General features: G+C 47.7%; 1 pseudogene; it reads right to left on the bottom strand.

Annotated features, from left to right (window-relative positions):
- Positions 1 to 378: 378 nt before the first annotated feature.
- Positions 379 to 10,562, bottom strand: LOC116887606 (annotated as a pseudogene).
- Between the last annotated feature and the right edge of the window lie 1,298 nt (positions 10,563 to 11,860).

Below are 11,860 nucleotides of genomic sequence, written 5' to 3'. Positions count from 1 at the left end.
TAAAAGTTGAAATGCAAAAAAAAAAAGAGAGAGATTTATTTATTATATAAGCGACTGTAGCTGTCTCAGACACATCGAAAGGGCAGCAGATCCCATTACAGACACAGTTTTTTGAGCTGCCATGTGGTTGCTGGGATTTGAACTCAGGACCTCTGGAAGAACAGTCAGCGCTCTTGACCACTGAACCATTTCTCAGCCCATAGGAACCACTCTTAAAGGAGAAAAAAAAGACACAGACTCTTCCATACCTTTGTTATTCTTCATCCACATCACAACACCCCTGATCATAAAATCTCAGCTGACCATAGCTCCAAGGACAGCACCAACAATGGACCTGAAGTCTCTGAGAAGGGAAGGGTAAGACATGAAGGGAAAGTGAGAAACATGATGACCCCAGCTCTCAGCCCTGACCAGATCAGGGTCTGCAGAAGGCTCCAGCTTTCCCTGACCCCAGCTCTGCACCCACACCCTCCTTACCCCATCTCAGGGTGAGGGGCTGAGACAGCCCCTCATGCTCCACACAGCATGTATATTTTTGCTCTTCCCCAGAAGGCACTACCACAGATGCCCACTTCTGGAAGGTTCCATCCCCTGCAGGCCTGGTCTCCACAAGCTCCATGTCCTGGGTCAGGTCCTCCTGATTCGACTGCCAGGTCAGGGTGGTGTCAGCAGGGTAGAAGCCCAGGGCCCAGCACCTCAGGGTGACATCACCTTCAGGACAGGGGTGATGGGTCACATGTGCCTTTGGGGGATCTGAGGAGAAGAACTGGAAATTTGGGCATCTTGTGTTCTTCCTGGGAACCCCAGATGTGACACCACCTGGGAAGGAAAATGACAAGAAAAGGTCAATTTTCCCCACTAGGTCAGATATGGAGTTCTGGAAATTCTAGACCTTGGGCCCAGGATCTGTCTCAAGAACAAAAAAAAAGGGACCCCTGCTTTTGTCTGTGTGGGGCTCAGAGATTCATCATCACTGATGTCGGACTTCACAGAGGTTGGATGTGGGCAGAGAACAAGACCTGAGGGAAGCCATAGCACAAAGGGGCTGCAGATCCAAGGGAGCAGCTTCCTGTTCTTTCAGGAACCCTGTCTTCATCCTGAGGAGACTCTGAACTGTCCAGAGACAAAGGTGCTCCCTTGGGAGAGCCAGGCTCTGATACAGTCAGGAAACACAGGAGTGCTCTCCCCCTCCTACATTGAAGAGAGAGAGCAAAAGGCTGGAAGCTGCTGTCAAATGAAGAGACACCCAGTATTTCTGGTAAGATCAGGAATAAGAAGGGAGTGTCCATCTCCCTCGCTTCCTTGATATGGTGCTCAACGCCTTAGCTATTTCAGTTAGACAAGAGGGAGGCATGACCGGGAAAGGAAGCAGTCAAATGATGTCTGATTTCAGATGATATGATTCCTAAGACCGTGTGGAGTCCTCTAGGAAACATTCAGGCCTAATAAACACTTATTATAACAGGATACAAAATTAGGTTTATAGGGACCTATGTATCCTAGGAAATGAGAGAACTCCACAATGAAAACTTCGAGATACTGAAAAGGGAAATCAGAGAAGACAATGTTAGACGCTGGACAGAAAACCCATGCTCTTGACTGCCAGAGTTAATACAGTGACAGTGGCCATACGAATAAAATTAACCTCCAGATTCCATGCACTACTATCAAAATTCTGATTTACTTGATAGGTTTAGAAAAAAAATACGAACCAGTATGACCAAGCAAACAAACTTAAGGAGTAAGAACTGGAGACATTTCCATCCCAGCCTCAAATTACACCACAGAGCTGTTGTGGCAGGGACAGCCTGGAACTGGGAGAGAATAGACAGGAAATCACAGGCATGGGGTAGACGTCCAGGCCATGGAATGTCAAGATATGCATCCTCAGTATTCCACAAAGAGTGCAAGATACACACTAGGGGTGGGGGCGGGGAGGATAGCGCATACTACAAATGATTCTGTGACACAGTATTCCTATATGGGAAGATGAATTAAAATACTTAGGTTTCACCTTGTACCAAAATTACCCCAGCTGAAAGTTTCCTCTTCCTCGGGACTGAGCCCCAGTCTGAGGGCAGAGGAGGAGAAGCCCTCCGCCCCTGTGCCTGAGCGCCTGAGCACAGCAGCATCTCCTTCCTGTGCTCCTGGTATCTGCGGAGCCACTCCACGCACGTGCCCTCCAGGTAGGCCCTGTATTTCTTTCTGTGCTGCAGTGTCCGCGGTCGTCCACGTTTTCAGGTCTTCGTTTTTGGCGATGTAATCACTGCTTTTGTATGTGTACTGCGGCGGAGGAGGCTCCGGTCCGACTCCACAGCAGAAGCTGGAATGTGTGTGAGAGCCTGCTGGACCCCTCCTTTCACTGAAACTGAATGTTGGTCCCAGGTCTTGTTTTTTCTAGGGTGTAGTTTCCCTCCTTGTGCTGGGCTATTCCATCTATTATCCTTTGTAGGACTGGATGTATAGAACGATATTGGTAAATTTGGTTTTGTCATGGAATATCTTGGCTTCTCCATGTATGTTAATTGAGAGTTTTGCTGGATATAGTAGCCTGGGCTGGCATTTGTGTTCTCTTAGGGTCTGTAGGATATCTGTCCAGGATCTTCTGGCTTTTGTAATCTCTGGTGAGAAGTCTGGTGTAATTCTGATAGGTCTGCCTTTATATGTTACTTGACGTTTTTCCCTTACTGCTCTTAATAGTCTTTCTTTGTTTTGTGCATTTGGTGTTTTGACTATTATGTTATGCGAGGAATTTCTTTTCTGGTCCAAACTGGAGTTCTGTAGGCTTCTTGTATGTTTATGGGCATCTCTTTTTTTAGATTAGAGAAATTTTCTTCTATAATTTTATTGAATATATTTGCTGGCCTTTTAAGTTGCAAGTCTTCACTCTATTCTATACCTATTTTCCTTAGGTTAGATCTTCTCATTGTGTCCTGGACTTCCTGGATGTTTTCGACTAGGACCATTTTGCATTTTACATTATCTTTTATGGTTATGTCATTGTTTTCTACCTCTGATATTCTCTCTTCTACATCTCTTGTACTCTCTTGGTGATGCTTGTATCTATGACTCCTGATCTCTTCCCATGTTTTCTGTCTCCAAGGTTGTCTCCCTTTGTGCTTTCTTTATTGTTTCTATTTCCATTTTTAACTCCTGGGTGGTTTTATTCAATTTCTTCTCCTGTTTGGTTGTATTTTCCTGTAACTCTTTAAGGGACTTTTGTGTTTCCTCTTTCAGGGCTTCTACTTGTTTACTTGTGTTGTCCTGTAATTCCTTAAAAGAGTTATTCATCACCTCCTAAAGTCCTACATAATCATGATAAAATGTGATTTTAAATCTATATCTTGCTTTTCTGGTGTGTTTGGATATCCAGTGTTTGCTTTGGTGAGAGAACTGGGCCCTGATGATGCCAAGTAGTCTTGGTTTCTGTTGCTTTGGTTCCTGCACTTGCCTCTCACCATCAGGTTGTCTCTGGTGTTAGCTTGTCTTGCTGTTTCTGATGGTGGCTTGACCCTCCTGTAGGTCTCTCTGTCAGCACTCCTGTAGACCTGTTTTCCTGTTTTCTTTCAGCCAGTTCATGGAACAGAGTGTTCTGCTCTCAGGCATGTAGTCGCTCAGTGAGGGCAGCAACCTTGAGAGTCCTGCCCATGACTGGTCCTAGTTCCCTGTGCACAGGGGGCACAGATGGCACAAGGTGTTTTCCTCTTGAGTCGGAAATGTGGGCAGAGAGTAGTCACCTCTGGTTTCTCAGGAGTGCCTGCACCTCTGAGGGTCCATTTCCCCCCCTCCCCGCCCCCGTGTAATTTGAGTGAAGGGAGCTGTTTGACCAGTTCAGTTCAGTTCTTGATGCAGACCCGAACTGCAGGTACTGGCAGCTTACTGCTCCTATATTCCTGTGTCCACAGGCACTATGCAGTTTCCTCTTGGGCCAGGGATGTGGGCAAAGGTAGGCAGAAGTGGCAGTCTGTCCTGTGGTCTCAGGATTGTCCCCACTTCTGGGTGTTAGGGTTAGCTCTCTTTCCCACGGGATTTGGAAACAGGTAGCTGTGGGATGGGACAGTCAGTGGTCTTAATCATCATTGAGCCATCATTCCAGGATGTCTAGTCTTAATGAGAACATATGTAAACATTCCTGGTTTTAAGCTTCTTCTTCAATGCATGATTTGAATTTAGGTTTGACCTTTTAGAGAACTTTTGTAATAAAAAAGATGCTTGGAAAAATCATAGAATCTATTCCCCTAGAAAAATACAAAACACTAGGAACAATTACATTGCAAGGCATTATTACCTCAGAGCAGGAGGAGAGAGCAAGATTAGGAGGAAGAAGGAGAAGGAAAGCAGAGTAGAATAATTTAGAAATTAAAAGGGAATTTTGAATTTAAGGGTTTGTTTGTTTGTTTGTTTTTTGAGAATTTCTGGAGAGAGGATTTTTGGAGAGGTTTTAGAGAAGAAGAATGTAGAAATAAAGATGAAAATAACTTTTCAAAGTGTCCCTTTTTCTTCCTCCCACTTTCACTCAGAGTCTGAGCTGCTAAATTACTGCAGAGATAAGAACAAGGATACTTTACTTAGCAGAAAGAGCTAGCTGCTTTACAATGAAACAGGGACCCAGGAAGAAACCCTTGTGGAGGGCTAGTGTTTAAGCAGGGAATCAAATCCTGCAAAAGCTGGAGGTTAGGGCAGTGGGGGAGGGTGGTGGTGGTGCCTCAGCTCCTCCAAGTGATGCATGGTTTTTCCTGTTGACACAAACCCAGTGTCTGCTCTGTGTTAACACACCCCAGGTGAGTGCAGGCCCTTAATAACATATCAGAGAGAGGTTCTGTTGATTCTCATTGAGGAGTAGGGATAGGGATAGTCTCTCTTCAACCTTCTTTCTGTCCTGGTTCTAGATAGGTGGAAGGTGAGTCTAATCAGTGCTGAGAAGTCAGATCCACTCACCAGAGAAACCACTGTCCTGCTGCCACTGCGCTATGTGGGCACCCATGCAAAACTTTTAATGAATTTGCAAAAATAAAAGTAACCCCACAGTTTTAGCATCAAGATATTGAATGTAGAGTTTAAAGCTCCCCTAATATTGACACAGTCTAAAAAAGTCTTGACTGGTTTATTTTCTCTGCCAGTCAGACAAACAAGTCAGGAAAAATCTCAAGAGCAACTGCCAGCAGCAGAGAAAACTCCAACATCGCATAGACTACACAGTCGAAGAAAGCCATTTATTGTGGCTTATGAACCACATGTAGGAGAAACAGGAGAAAGTCTCTCTGGGCCCGCAGATCTTTCTGTCCTCAGTCCCAAGTCCTCCTCACCAATAGTCAATCAACAGTCAAGGGAACTGAAGAGCAGGGAGGGTATGGTTAACAGGGCAGACTGTTGTCAGGTTGGCCTGGTGTGGAGGGACTGTGGGCTCATTCCTGGGGATAGCATCTTGCCACAAGCCTTCTGAGGACACCTTTGCCCTTTTCACTCAGCTACAGCCAGATTTCTTTCTGTGCCCACACTACTGAGTACTGTGAGTATAGTGGATGGGGTGGGGTGGGTTGGTAAGTGAGGGCTGATGGGGATGTGGCCACACCACTCTTTATCCCATAAGTGTCATAAAAGGACATTTGGAGCACAACCTGGTGGGTTTTTTTTCTCATTTGCTTTGTTGTTTTTGTCGTTGTTTGAGTGTTTGTGTGTGAAATTACTTTATGGTGGTGGGGAGTGAGGGTGTGTGCATGCATTCCATCAAGCACTTGTGACAGCCTCAGAATAAATTTGAAGAGACCGGCTTCTTCCTTCCTGTGGATCCCTGAGATCAAACCCAGGTCCTCAGGTGTGGCAGCAATGCCTCTCTTGATGGCCCTCTGTATTGTTTTTATACTTTTATGTGTGTGGCTCCCCTTCAGAGATCACCAGTCAGGGGGTGAGGAACACTGTAAACCTTTCTAGGTGACAACACTTAATATGCAGAAGGAGAAGTTCCTGTACCTCAGAAGAGCGTCCATCCATGGGGCCACAAGAGAACCTAACAGGTGGCAAAAACTGTGCAACTGCATGGGAATCATTAAGAGACAGTCAATAAGAAATTACATCCAGGTTAACACAAATCAAAATGCAGAAGGAACAAGCAGCTGAAAGCCTTGTAAATGAAGCCACCATCTGTTTGACAAATTAAAAGAGAAATAGAAGAAGACCCACTGCCACGTGCAGGCTGACCAATTCCGCTGTCATCCAGTTTCAGATCCAGCACTTCGAGTCAGTCCACCCCAACATCTACTCCATCTATGAGCTGCTTGATCAGGTGGAGGAGCCAGTGCTGCACAACCAGATCCAGGAACAGGTCCTGAAGCATGGCTGTGACTGAAGCCGCCTCCCACCTGCAGCCTGCAGAGCAGGAGCCCAAGACACCCATGGAGGCTCCCTTGAGGTGGGGGCAGGAGAGGAGTCTGCAGAGACCGAGCGTTTCTGGAAACACCTGAGAAGGGAATGTCCAGGGAAAGATGCCTTTGCACAGTGAACTCACAAAATTGGAAGGAAAGATGAAGGAACAGAGCTGGGTGGCCAGGGTCAAATGAAAAAACTAAGGACTGAGATGCTCTGGTCCACGCTAAGCCAGAAACTGCAATTTCCTGCTGCTGAGCTGCTGACTACAAAGGGCTGGTGTCAGGAGCCAAGCAGGGTCTTCTGGTCCAGTAGGAAAGTCTGCTCCTTGCCCTTGGCTCTCTTTCTCTGCAGCTCCCAGTACTCAGGCAACTCCTGATGTAACCAAGAAGCCCGCGGTTCAAATCACTGTGTCCCTGTGGAAGCTCACAGGGACACAGTGATTTGATTTGGTTGTTGTCCCCCTAGCCTTCCAAGAACCAGGGCTCCTCCAGGACAGGGCAGTGAGGAAATACCACAGCGAGTGTGATCCTGTGGAGTGTAAGGGGTGAGGGCATGCAGAGGCCTGAAGGTGAACATTGCTCATGACTGGCAACAGGGGTAGAAAAGTGTCAGGTGGTGTGGTTAGAAAAGTAGGGGCGTGGCTTCCCCAGTAGCCACTCCCCCTCTTCTCTGCAGAGGCCATTTTCCTCCCCCTCCCTGCTTGTACTCACAGGTGCTATACTGTTAGGACCCGGGGCAGCCACCAGTTAGGCAGATCTTGAGATGCAGGGCAGGTTTGATTCCTGGGGATCTGTGCAGACTTTATAACCAGTGCCCTTAGACAAGCTGGCTGCTTTTTCAGGATCTCACTATCCAATAGGGGTGATAACAGCCAACTTGTCATGAGTGCCAGTGCAGAAGGACTTCACACAGGGTGGGGGTGGGGTGTGAAACTAGGGAGATGGGGAAGAGCCTGCTATGTCTACTCCATCCCAGACCTCTATAGCGGACTTGTCCAGACCCTGTGATGCTGGACAGAGCACTGGCAAGTCGCCCTCTCTCCACACCTTTCCTAATCTGGAATTGAGAAGAGACCTACAGGAAAATCTTATTTCTTCATCTCCTTCCTCCTTCCTCTTCTTCTTTCCCTTCCTATAATATGACCCTAAATTCTGGCGTTTAAATTTTATTACATTACTGTATGAGCATGGGCATGTGTGTGTACATGCATTCCTGTATGCATTTGTGTGTGTGAGTGTATGTGCGTGTCTGTCTGTCTGTCTTTTTGCATGTGTTCCCAGCCATCTTCTGACTGCAGCACAGATGTGGAATTCAGAGGGAAATTGCCAAACCTGGTTCTCTCCTTTCACTGTGTTGGTCTCAAGGATAGCATTGGTGGCAAATGCTTTCTCAACTAAGCCACTAAATTTGTCTTCCAGCTCATATATGTTTTCTTCTAGAGCTGCAGGAGTTTTCCTTCAACCACCTGAGAGCAAGATCTATGTTTACCAAGGACACCTGCCTTAACCATAAGGTTTAATTAGTCAATCACAGTAAAAATGACTGTTGGTTGAAGCTATTCTAAGATGATCTCAGGTTACATGAGTTCTCATGATTGGAGGTGAGAGTCACACAAATTGTCATGCCCTGGAGAATGTGGCATGCCTGCCCAACTCAGCACCAGGGATGCCACCCCTAGCTCAACTCACTGAGCAAGGGAAAGTTTGCAGAAGCTCCTGAGCCTCCAGCACTTTCTATATTAGAATCACAAACCATAAAGTTAGAGGAAGAAGCAGAAGAGGTTAAAGAGCTTTGTGGGAAACCTGGTGACCAACCAATGAGCTCTTGAATATTTCTATGCTAATTTATCAGCAGTCACTGTGATTGGCCTGCACCAACTCATATATTCTAATGAGAGTGACAAATCAAGCCTGCTGGAGTCACATCAGTCAGTAAACAGTCAGTCACAGACAGCACTTGGTGCAGCACAAGTGATCTGCAGGGATCCCCGGGACCTGTTTTCTAGAGTTCTTCTAGAGCAGGTTAGAAAAATCTAGTATTCTCCATGAACCAGAGCCTCTTCCTCTTGGTAAGAAGACCTAGGATCTACATCAGGTGGGAAAGCCATGAAAAGACAGTTTGGGGAGGAGACAGGTCAAAGTCCCATGCAGCCACGACATCAAGTGAAGTTTTCCTAGTAGAGGTCAGCATTTCTTTTCTGCAATCTCCCTTGAGTAGCAGGGCTCAGCTCTCATACCCTTGCCTTTTCTTGTCCTGGGGATCTGAGCCTCATTGCAGGACCCTCACTTCCTATACAGAGGACACCATGGGTGGTCCTCTAAGGTCAATCATGCAGGGTCCCTCATACCTCCTGTCTATTTTAAAAACTGGGTCTTTAGTTTTTAATTGCAAAGTGCTGCATGAAAGTCCTTGTGGGGAGGTCTAGGCAATGGATATGATACTGAGTGATCATGGTGGCCTCCACTGTCCCTCTGGTAAGGCAGACACCTGCTCCTTCCTTCCCTGTACTCTGCCTTGGCTTTAAGAACTTCCTTCTCTGTGAAGCAAGGGATGCTTTCCTAACTTGATTTTTCTTTCTGCCCTTAGGATATTTCTCCCTTCAGGCTGAGAATTCTTTGGTCCTCTTCCAGTCCTAGGCTTTGGGAGACTGCAGCCATTGTGGCTGACACAGGAGTGTTGGGAGCTGCAGCCCTCTGGCTGTACTGGGTAGGTAGCCCTCTTAGCTTGTCTTCCACATCTAAGGGAGACAAGGAAAGGGACAGGGGCGTGCTGAGGACAGTGTGTAATGGTGGTGAAGGGTATGTGGGGTGAAAAAGTTGAGCTCAAGATGAATCCTCAGGCATTTTGTCACTGCCTTAGAAATGAGTCCTTACAAGAGAAAGAGAGGCCGCCCAGCTCCCCCCACACACACTGTTATTTTCAAGCATATATTTTTGTTTTTTTAAGATTTATTTTATGTGGACGTGTTGCACATAATAATTAACAAACAGGAGCCCAGCAGGTTTGCGATCTGCCAAGCTGTAAGTGTTGTTGGTGGAGGCAGCAGCAGCAGTAGCAGCAGCAGCAGCAGTGACCTTTCTCGGGGCGCGGAGCAGTCAGCTAGCAATGCCTGTAGCAGTGGCAGGAGCAGCAGAAGGGCACAGGGACACAGCAGCAGGGTGGCAGCAGCAGCCAGCTGGACCCTGGTCCCCAAAGAAGCAGCTAGCCAGACTGCCCCATCCTGCCTCCTGGCCCGCATTGCTGCCTGGTGGGGGGGGATGGGGGATGGGAGGCATGGGGAGGTGGGAGGGAGCTGGGGAGTGTGTGGGAGGCGCTGTAGTTTCGGAGCTCTGTCCCCAGCCTGGGGTGGAGTCATGGCTGTGGCTAAGGTGGCAAAGGAAAAAGCTGCGTCCTCCCTCCCTCGTCTGCGCTATCAATGCCCAGTATCCAGCTCAACAGCGAGAGCACCTAAGAAACTGTCATAAATATCGATAAAGAAGTGCCACAGTTTACTTCTGTCCTTGGATTTGTCTCAAAGTGTGAAGTGACTAATCTACCATCACCGTAGGCATTCACCGAATGCTTCAGTTTGGAGTCGCTATTACTGGAATCGTCTATGGTATTTACTTCTTTCCGGGCTCTGTGTAACTGAGCAGTTTCAGACAGGACGTGAGAGAAGCTCAGCCTTGTTAGTGCACAAGAGGAGACTAAGACTACAGAACTCTCATTACCACGGTTTTGTTTTCTGAACCTGACATTTTTAGTTTCAGATCTGATGATAGGAACGAATAGTTAGGGTGATGTAACTGGGGCCATTGTATGCATACTGCAGCTACCCAGGTAGGAGGCTCCCTTCGGACCCCAGGTCACAGTCAGATTTCCACTGTGTGGGAGCCTGCAGGAGCCGGAGGACAAGCCTGCCCAGCCATCCTTCCCTAGAAATCCTCTCAACCGAAAGTGAAAGTAGGTCCCAGGTCCTGGGTCCCCGCAGGTCCCTAAAGTCCTGCAGGTGGGGAAGAACCTCAGACATGGGTCATGAATCCTCTCAGTCCCTTACCTAGTGAAGCAGAGAGGTCCTGGCCCTGGCTCTGGTTGTAGTAACTCAGCAGGGCCGTCAGGTTCACTCCTAAGGTCTGCTCTTCACGTTTTCCACTCTGTGTCTCTTGCTCCCAATACTCTGGACCCTTGTGCTCCACCAGCAGCGCGAGAGGCTCCATCCTCAGACTTCCTGCATCACAGTCATCACTGTGGAAGCACAGGAACTATATTCCCCCACATAGCCCAAAAAGATGAACCCGGGATCCTCAAAAGCCAGCCTCGATATGGTGGTGACGAAATACCAAAACAAGTAAAAGCCTGAGGGCAGTGCAAGGTGCAACTGGGACCTCCTCCAGAAACCACAGGCAGGGCGCGCTTGTCCGGAGTGGGGGTAGGTGCAGAGCTCAGGACTCCACCAGAGGGTCTGGTTCTCATGGGCAACATGGGGAAGCAGCTACCCCGGTGCCGCTCTCCCTCCCCCACACCCCACCACACCCCACCCCACCGCCAGCACATCCCACCCCATCCCCAGAACACCCCCTCCCCGATTCTTCCCACTTCAGTCCCAACACCACATTTACCTCTCTGGTCAGGGTCCAGGCCAGGGCAGCCACCAGCAGCAGGAGAAGCATGCAGGGCTCCATTAGGCAGATCAGAGATACAGGACACCTTTGATTACAGCAGCTCTATGCAGACTTTACAACCAGTACACACAGCGACGCTGGTTAATTTTCTCAGGATCTCACTATCTAATGCAGAACCTGGCTCTCTCCTTTCCACTGTGTGGGTCTCAGGGATAGAACTAGGGTGGTCAGTGGTGGTGGAAAGTGCTTTCCCCACTGAGTTACTGAACTTGTCCTCCAAGCTCCAGAGGTGTTTTTCTTTTTTCTTTTTTTCTCCATCTTTATTAAATTGGGTATTTCTTATTTACACTTCAATTGTTATTCCCTTTCCCCGTTTCCAGGCCAACATCCCCCTAACCCCTACTCCTCCCCTTCTATATGGGTGTTCCCCTCCCCATCCTCCCCCCATTACCACCCTCCCCCAAACAATCATATTCACTGGGGGTTCAGTCTTGGCAGGACCAAGGTCTTCCCCTTCCACTGGTGCTCTTACTAGGATATTCATTGCTACCTATGCAGTTGGAGCCCAGGGTCACTCCATGTATAGTCTTTGGGTAGTGGCTTAGTCCCTGGAAGCTCTGGTTGGTTGGCATTGTTGTACATATGGGGTCTCAAGCCCCTTCAAGCTCTTCCAGTCCTTTCTCTGATTCCTTCAACGAGGGTCCCGTTCTCAGTTCAGTGGTTTGCTGCTGGCATTCGTCTATGTATTTGCTGTATTCTGGCTGTGTGGCTCAGAGGTGTTTTTCTTTAGAACTGGAGTTCTTCAAGCACCAGAGACCACATTCTAGATTTACCTAGATAAGATTTACCAAGATAAGTTTTAATTAGTTAATTACACTAAAAATGACTCTGTT

This window comes from Rattus rattus, chromosome 18 (genome assembly GCF_011064425.1).
Source record: "Rattus rattus isolate New Zealand chromosome 18, Rrattus_CSIRO_v1, whole genome shotgun sequence".
Taxonomy (NCBI): Eukaryota; Metazoa; Chordata; class Mammalia; order Rodentia; family Muridae; genus Rattus; species Rattus rattus.
Note: the sequence above shows the minus strand (reverse complement) of the source record. Positions and strands in the feature narration are given on the sequence as shown.